Below are 8,486 nucleotides of genomic sequence, written 5' to 3' on the forward strand. Positions count from 1 at the left end.
ATAAATACAAGTGTAATCTAATTTCTGGTACATGACAACATAATGCACAACTTACAATAAATCTATGTGAAATGTGGACAGAATGGGGGGAAAAAATAAAATAAATAAATTGATAGTGTGAGCAAACAAATTACAGTATTCAAGGAAAGTATGCAACTTTTTACAAAATATCGCATGATGTTCAAAGAGAATTATAATTCCTACAAAAAATATTAGTTTAACTGGTTTCAATCAGTAATGTATGCTTTTATGTCTGTTCATTAAAATAAATAAAATACTGCCAATATATCCTGTGTTAGTTATTTGGGGTCATATTGACCCCAGCAGTACTAAGTGTAACAAAAAAAAATTACGGTTGTCGGAGTGTTAAATGATATCGATATGTGGTGAGCTATAAGTGTGTTATCTTTGTTCCTACATGCTGGTCTGTTCATTTGCTAGTTCGTCCACATGGATTGTGTGTGTGCTAACATGTATTAATGTGTAATGTTGTAATAAATCACAGAATGTGTACACATTTATCATGTTCTCAATATCCATGGAACCTCAACAGGTTATGGGCCCAGGTATCCAGATAACCAATCGTTAAAAGTAATAGCAGATTAAAAACCCATATGTCATGATTCAAAGACCATGGTGCTCACAAAGAATAATTGCTTGAGTCAACAAATGTGGCAATGAATTATCTAATAAATGTGCCGAAGCTGAAAGGATGTGAGAACTATGGGGAATGAACGTTCGCTATAAAAAATCTGCTTATTCTCGAAGGATTAGCAAAATTAGTCTCAGAAGTAATTTCATCAGATGATTCGAAGGCCAAAGTGGAGATAATTCTTGCGATTGCTCCATCTTTATATGTGCACATAAGAGAAGCAAAAGAAGAAACTGAAATCAATGTCTGATGACTCTGGTTTTGCGAAAAGAATAAATTTATTGAGAACACTGATATCAACACATCTAGAAAAATGTGATTCAATGACAAGCCATGTTGACTAGATACTAGATAATGGTGACAAATTACAGATTTTGCTATTCATGATGAATGGATTGGCTCGTTATTGCTAGCAGGATTCTCCCATGATAATGGCAATTGAGCATTCACGAATTCCAATCACAATGGATGCAATCGAAAGTAAGCTTCTTGACTTGGAGGAAGAGATCACCATGACTGGTAGTGCTTTTAGGGCCAAAAGTTGGCAAAGTAAACCAAAGTTCTCTCACCGAAATGGAAATACAGTGGCAAACCAAAACAAGGATGTTGTTTGCTGTAGATGCAAGAAATCAGTACATTTTGAAAGTAAATGCCTCAACAGTGATAATGATACAAAACAAAACTTCAAACATTTTCAGTGCATTTTTGTAAGTGGCTCTTTTCACAGAAGTGACTGGTATGTTGATTCCGGTGCTAGTTTGCATTTCACAGCAAATGAAGAATGGATAAAAAACGAAGTAAATAATGTTAACATACATGAAATAATGGCTGCAAATCAGGCAGAAATTCCAGTGTAGTGCTCTGGAGAAGTTGATTTAACAACTGTAGTCAGAACGAACTCATTTGATATGTTGTGTGTGCTCCAGAATTAACTATAAATTTGCTCTCTGTGAGCAGGTTGATTGAACAAGGAAATTTTGTTGAATTTAATAGTCATCAGTGCAATATTTATAACAAGCACAATGAAATAGTTGCTGCAGATCTGATTAATGGTGTGTACAAGCTAAACATTGACAGAAGTAGTCATTTTTTGGGAATGATTAAAGCATCTGATTGGCATCGAAGATTAGGTCACCAAAGGATCTTATTAAAATGAAAAACGGTGCTGTAGAAGGAATGGTATGTGAAGACATTAACATTAGCAAGCAAAACTATGCAATGAAGGCAAACAAACAAGACGCCCTTTTCCACTTGGAGGCACTAGAGCCTCTAAACCACTTTAAGTAGTACATGCAGATCAGTGTGGACCAATGAAAGTTATGTCATTGTATGGTGCAAAGTATTTTCTCATTTTGGAAGATGATTACACCCAAATGGGATTTGCGTATTTTCTGAAGACAAAGAATGAGAGCGCAGAAAAATTTCAGAAAATGGTGGAGAATCAGCAAGAAAGGGAAATCGAAACAGTAAGAATGGATAATGGAAAAGAATTCTGTTGTGTGAATTTTGACAATTTGTTGAAAAAACATGGTATTAAACATCAGTTACCTAACAGCAATACACCAGAACAAAACAGTTTGGCAGAAAGGTTGACTAGAACTGTTGTAGGAAAGGCAAAATGTTTACTATTTGATGATAAACTTGATTACAGATTTTGGGCTGAAACTGTTAATAGAGCAGTATATATGTGAAATAGGCCAGTGAGTTCAAGTTTAGGGAATAAAACACCCTATGAACTATGGACTGGCAAGAAGCCCAACATTAGTCATCTTTGAATAATATTAGTCATCTAAAAATAATTGGAAGCAAGATCATAGTGCATATTCCCAAAGTCAAGAAAACAAAATGGGGTAAAAAGTCAAAAGAAATGATCTTAGTGGGATATAGCAATACTAAAAAAGGCTACAGACTCTATGACCCTGAAACAAATGATGTGGTGATAAGCTGAGAGGTGACTATAATGGAAAATATTAATGATGCAGAAACTGAAATAAAGAATCATGAAGAAATCACCACTTCAGTGAGGGATGATGAAGAAAATAAGAAGTCCGATACTGTATTAAGAGAGGAACTTGCATAATGTCCCAAAAGAAGAATTTACATCAGAGGAAGAAACTGATGATAAGAAATATGTTACACAAGGAGATGAAGTAAAAAGAAAAAATAGAAGATCACAAAGGCAGCTTGAACCAAATAGAAGACTTGTTGATTACGAGATTTATTCTTCTGCCGGAACTTCAGATCAACCCAAGGACCCAACAGCTGTGCAGGAGGCCCTTAGCAGACCTGGTGCAGAAGAATGGTAACAAGCTATGGATGAGGAGATCCAAGCTTTTGAAGACAACAATGCTTGGGAAGTGGCAAATCTTTCAGAAAGTACAAGTGTTGTGCAGTGTAAGTGGGTATTCAAGAAAAAAAGTCAACAGTGAAGGTGAAGTGCAGCATTGTGCTAGACTAGTGGCAAGAGGATTCACTCAGAAACCTGGAGCTGATTATGATCAGATCTCTCCTCCTGTGGTAAGGCATTCAACATTTAAGGCTTTATCTATTGAACTAGATTTGACATTAAACATCTCGATGTTAAAACTGCTTTTTTAAATGGTATTCTCAAAGAGGACATTTTCCTACAACCCAAAGAATTAAATCTTTGTAATGATAAAAGAAAGGTTTTGAAGTTAAAAAGGACTATGTATGGTTTAAAGTAATCATCCAGAGTTTGGAATAAAAGAGTAAATGATGTCTTAACACGATTGCTGCCACTGTAATTGGCCTTGCGTTGCCAGTAACCAATTATTTTTTTAATAGAATCTCAAACTGCATTGCTAAAAGTAATATAAAATGTAACTGGTTTATAAGTAAAAGATAAAATTTACTCTCGTGAATCAAATTTTTTTGGGGGCGCACTACGGCGTCAGTGGCATATTGGGCCACATTCTGTAGCGGGTGGCCATTGACACGCTAATGCGTCTCGTTTATTTTTCCTGAAAATTGTGACAGTTTAGAGTACTACATTTTTATTTTATACTCAAAAATAAAACAAAACATCCTGCTGACAAACGACATATTTATTGAACAAAAAATACAGTAGAAAAAGCATTCAAAAACAAACACAAGATCTTGAAGAAATGTGTCTGTCAAATCTTTTACTGATTACACTCAAACAAATAAAATAAATACAAAGTTCAAGAACAGTATCTACACATAACTATCGACAAATGAAAGAACAAGAAAGTGCTATCTACCTTTAGAGGTGGTGAATAACACAATAATTCAAACAATACCCTGCTTTATTTGGGCAATCTGCGGACCCGTAAATCATGTCTGTTCATTGTGCTTGGCTGGCACATGATCTGCACCTTTTTCTCGGTGTTTTTGATTTTCCAGTTGATTCTTGTTTTACCACAACATGTTGGGGATTTCTGACTGGCCGTTCTACATGCTTTTGTAGCAATAGTGCTTTTAGAATACTGAGTCTGAATTCTTGGAGGGGCATTTTTGTGCCAGAATATTTATTGTGTAGGGCACGTGTGTTTGTCATATCATTTCCATAACGTGGATAAAAAGTTTCTTGTACCAGCGTATGGTTTTTTGTTCCGAAAGGCTGGTTTTTCATTCCGAAAGCAATGTGATGACATCTGATCATGCCAATCAGCTCCCGACATAAATTTATTGTAGTTTACAATGGCCAAGGGCTTAGATTTCTACACCTTTCTTTTGTTTTCAACTTCAACCACTTCATTTGTAAATGCATTAGAATTGTAGCAAACCGCCCTCTTATCACGCCACTTACCTACCATAACTCCTTCTGCAAATCTGGCAATGGCTTCACCTTTTCGTAATTTTGCCTTTGTATTTCCTTGGGTGTATCCTTCCTATTCGCCTTCAGAGTTCCCTTGCAGTGAGTCTTCTTATCCAGGAGCAACTTAGCCAATGCGAAGTTATTATAGTAATTTTCCATGTACATGTGGTAACCAGCATTCAACTTTTCATCCAGTAAATGAAGAACAATTTTTTGCACATGGCCTCTTCCTCCTAAATCGTACAGCACGCGTGTATACCGCGAATTTTAGGACCATTCCAGTGGGAGTTGTCAAAATATATAGCTTTATGCAATATTTGTACTTTTTATTTTTGATGTATTGGTGAAAAAGTAATCTTCCACACCAAAGGATTATTGATTCGTCCAGTGACAGTTCCCGTTCAGGATAGTACATTTGGTACATCCTTTCATTGAAAAAATTGATAACTTGATGTATTTTATACAACCTGTCAGATGGTTTTGGTTTACCCTGTTTCCGATATTCAGAAAAATGCAATGCACATAGTATTAGAAGAAAACGATTTCGTGAAATACTATGTCACATCTTTCCAACAATTTATTTGTGAATGTTCTTTGGTTCCCACAGAAAGGAATAATTCAGTTGTGTTTTGAATTGTTCCTTCTACAACTTTCAATAGAAATTCGTCCGTCAGCAAAAGACGAAAATAATCTAAGGGTGTGTTTCCCGTTAGCTGAATTAGCAGACCCTCATTTTTTTATACACGGGCAATTTACCATTCCAACTGGCTTGCTTTCCCAAGCAACACTTGTATCATCTACATTACCACTTGTTACCACTCCTTCTGCCCTTACCCTGTCACTTGGATCCACAGCCATTTCTACAGTCTCATCTAAAGGAAACTCAGCTCCGTCAGACTCTTCACTGGATTCCCACCCGTCCTCCCCACTGGCCAATTCCTTTCCGAATCGCTTTCTTCTAATATTCGTAATAATTCTGCATCCACTAGTTTTTGTATGTTTATTGTGTATAATTCTTATACTGAAAAACATTGTGCTAAGCGAAAATTTTGAAATATCTGAAGGAAGCTAGATTTAGAATTACGTGGTTATGTGGATGCAGATTGGGTAAATTGTTCTTTAGACAGAAAATCATTCACTGGTTTTATTTTTAAACTACATGGTTCTGTAATGTCATGGTAGAGTGCTAAGTAAAAATAACTGTTGCTCTTTCTAGCACAGAGGCTGTGTATATGGCTCTTTCTGAAGCTTGTCAGGAGGCCATTAATTAAGAAACTTGTTTCATGAACTGATAAGCTTTAATAAATGTGTGTCACATTGTTTAATGATAATCAGGGTGTCATGAATTTGTCTGTTGATCCTTTAAATCATAAAAGGTCTAAGACATTGATATCATTATATAAGGAAACTGTGTCCAACAAAGTTATGAAAACTCTTTACTTGCAAACAGCTGATATGCCTGCTGATATAATGACAAAAGGATTGAGGAAAGAAAAACATGATTTTCAGAACTGTATGGGTCTAGGTATTTTTTTTTATGAAAATCATTTAAATGTTTTGAAGTGGGGTTGTTAAGCTGGTCAAACCCATTTAAATTATATTGATATGTGGGGAGCTATGTGTGTATAATCAAACACAGCTGCCCATCAGCCTGGCACCAGTCAGCCTGCTTCAGGGTCTGTGGCTCCTCTTGCCGCACCTTAAGACCCTAGTGTTGTCTCCTTGTTATTAACAATGTAATTCAGACTATGGTAATAACACCTCCCCTGCCAGCAGAATTGGTATTACTCTTCAGAGTAGCACCAATTGTGAGGTTTTTTATTCACCTCTGACAAAAATGCTATACATTTTGCATTTGTTTTGCTTCTTTTACATATTTTGGTTGAATTATATTTACATCAGCATGTTGACATTAACACATTTTCATTAAAACATGGATAATTGACATTAACACTTTGATATTTATAATTAACATTGGTATAGACATTTCATTTCATATTTTACATTTGTGTATTGCTTGGGTACATTTAATTCACTTATTTTGTCAACTTTTACTGTTTTATTTTAACAATTTCTTTTCATCTTAACATCTATTCCTAAATGATACTGACTCATCTTGGTCCTTTGCACACCTTTTATAAATAACTACAACGTAAGTTTCTCTATCGAAATGTCCCTGAGCCAAACTGGTTTCAGGATACTGCTTCACAATAGTGTTTCGTATGTGTATTTTTTCCACAATCTGTGTCCTTAGAAGCTTCTCTCCCACATAAAATGATCAATACTTCTTCTTTTGGAGCTATATATAACCATTCATTACTGTTTAAATGCTCTGATTCAATGCAACTGTTCTTTGTACCCAATCTTCCATACTTTCTCTCACCTGTTGCAACAATTTTGCTTCACACACTACATGATCAAAAATTGATAACAATGCACAGTCGCCTATTTTTACTTAATTCTCTGAAGTTTAACTGCTCTGCTGAAAGTTTCGTATATTGCCTTTTGGACTCCTCTATCAGCAAGAACTCTTTCTAGCTGTATGTACACATACTTTCATTTTAAGGATCTCTTTCGGTAGTGTAAGTGCTTTAAACAAAAGTTAAAATTGTTCATATATATCAATGGTATGTTGATTAAATATCATAATGTACTAGCAGAAATTAAAACAGTGAAGTCAATTATTCTTAATAGTACGTAACCTGATATTTCAGCTACAGGAACAGGAAACTTTACATCCTTTAACTCATCATGTATTAAACTTAAATACTTTACAATTTGGACAGGATTGATAATGTGAGGCTGTGGTATGCCTTTATGTGCATTCACAATGGCATTTACCATCTGCTTGTATTTTTCCTCGATCTGGCCAAATAATGCTGACAACTATAATACCTGTTTTGTTATTGTTACAAAGGGAGATACCTGTTTAAATCCCATGTTGATTTCTTTCACATATGCTCTCATGAAACATTCTAGTCTTTCAATATCAGTCTCTGACATGTTCATTTGATTCTAATGTACAAACAGTCCTGTTCACACCTGCCACTGTGGCCCTTATCACTGCCACTTGCACTTTTATCAACCTCAGTAGTCCTCATGAGTTTCTTTTCATAGTATCTATTCTTTCCTTGTAATATGTTGCATCTGTGTCATCTAATGTACTGAAAAGTATAATTTTACTTACCTAGCCTGTAAAGTTAAAAGATTTCTCTTTTTCTTCTTGTCTCGTGCTTTGTCAGCTGTTGTACTAGTCACTGCAGACCTGTAATTTTCTCTACATGATATGTTACCTGTTGGTCTAATAAACAACACTCTATTAAACCTACATTTAATTGTTGTAACGTGTCTCTGAACCTTTGTACCACTGCTTTATCATATCTTTCTGCTGTCTTATTGCTTTCTGTTATGGAATCCAAATTTACATAGGTAACAATTATCAAAGTAGTGCTGTATCTCTTTATTTGTCCTATATTATCATACTATAACCCTGAAGAACTTGGAAATTATGTAATTTGAAAGCCATTCAATGCATATTCTGATGCAGATTTGGTGTATGTTGCTATCACTGTGACGAGTTGGACAATTCTTCACCCGAGTGCCGTACCTGAAATTTAAAAGAATTGTTTTAGTCTGTTTGCATGTACCTTTGTTTCTTTTAATCTTTATAACTACATTCGGAGTATCAACCTTTGTTATTTCACATGATCCTAATCACAGTGAATCTAGCTTTCTAGATCTACCACATCTTACCAATTCTGTGCTGGCATACGTCTTCACCAGCATACTGGTCAGCACTTGAAAACACTGCATAGCAGGCACTGAATTAAGCATGCCTATGATAAGAGAAGACCAAGACATGCCCCCAGGCTACACACCGCTAACACCCCCTGGGCAGCATGCACATATGCTGCTGCTGCCTCTGTCTCAATCTCCGTAACTCAGTACGTCGCATCGAGGCTCGGTTCGCATTGCACCTCAATACATCACACTGTGCTAGTCTTCCACAATGATAGTCTCGTTGCTTCGCTCCCT

Source organism: Schistocerca nitens, chromosome 2, assembly GCF_023898315.1.
Source record: "Schistocerca nitens isolate TAMUIC-IGC-003100 chromosome 2, iqSchNite1.1, whole genome shotgun sequence".
Lineage (NCBI taxonomy): Eukaryota > Metazoa > Arthropoda > Insecta > Orthoptera > Acrididae > Schistocerca > Schistocerca nitens.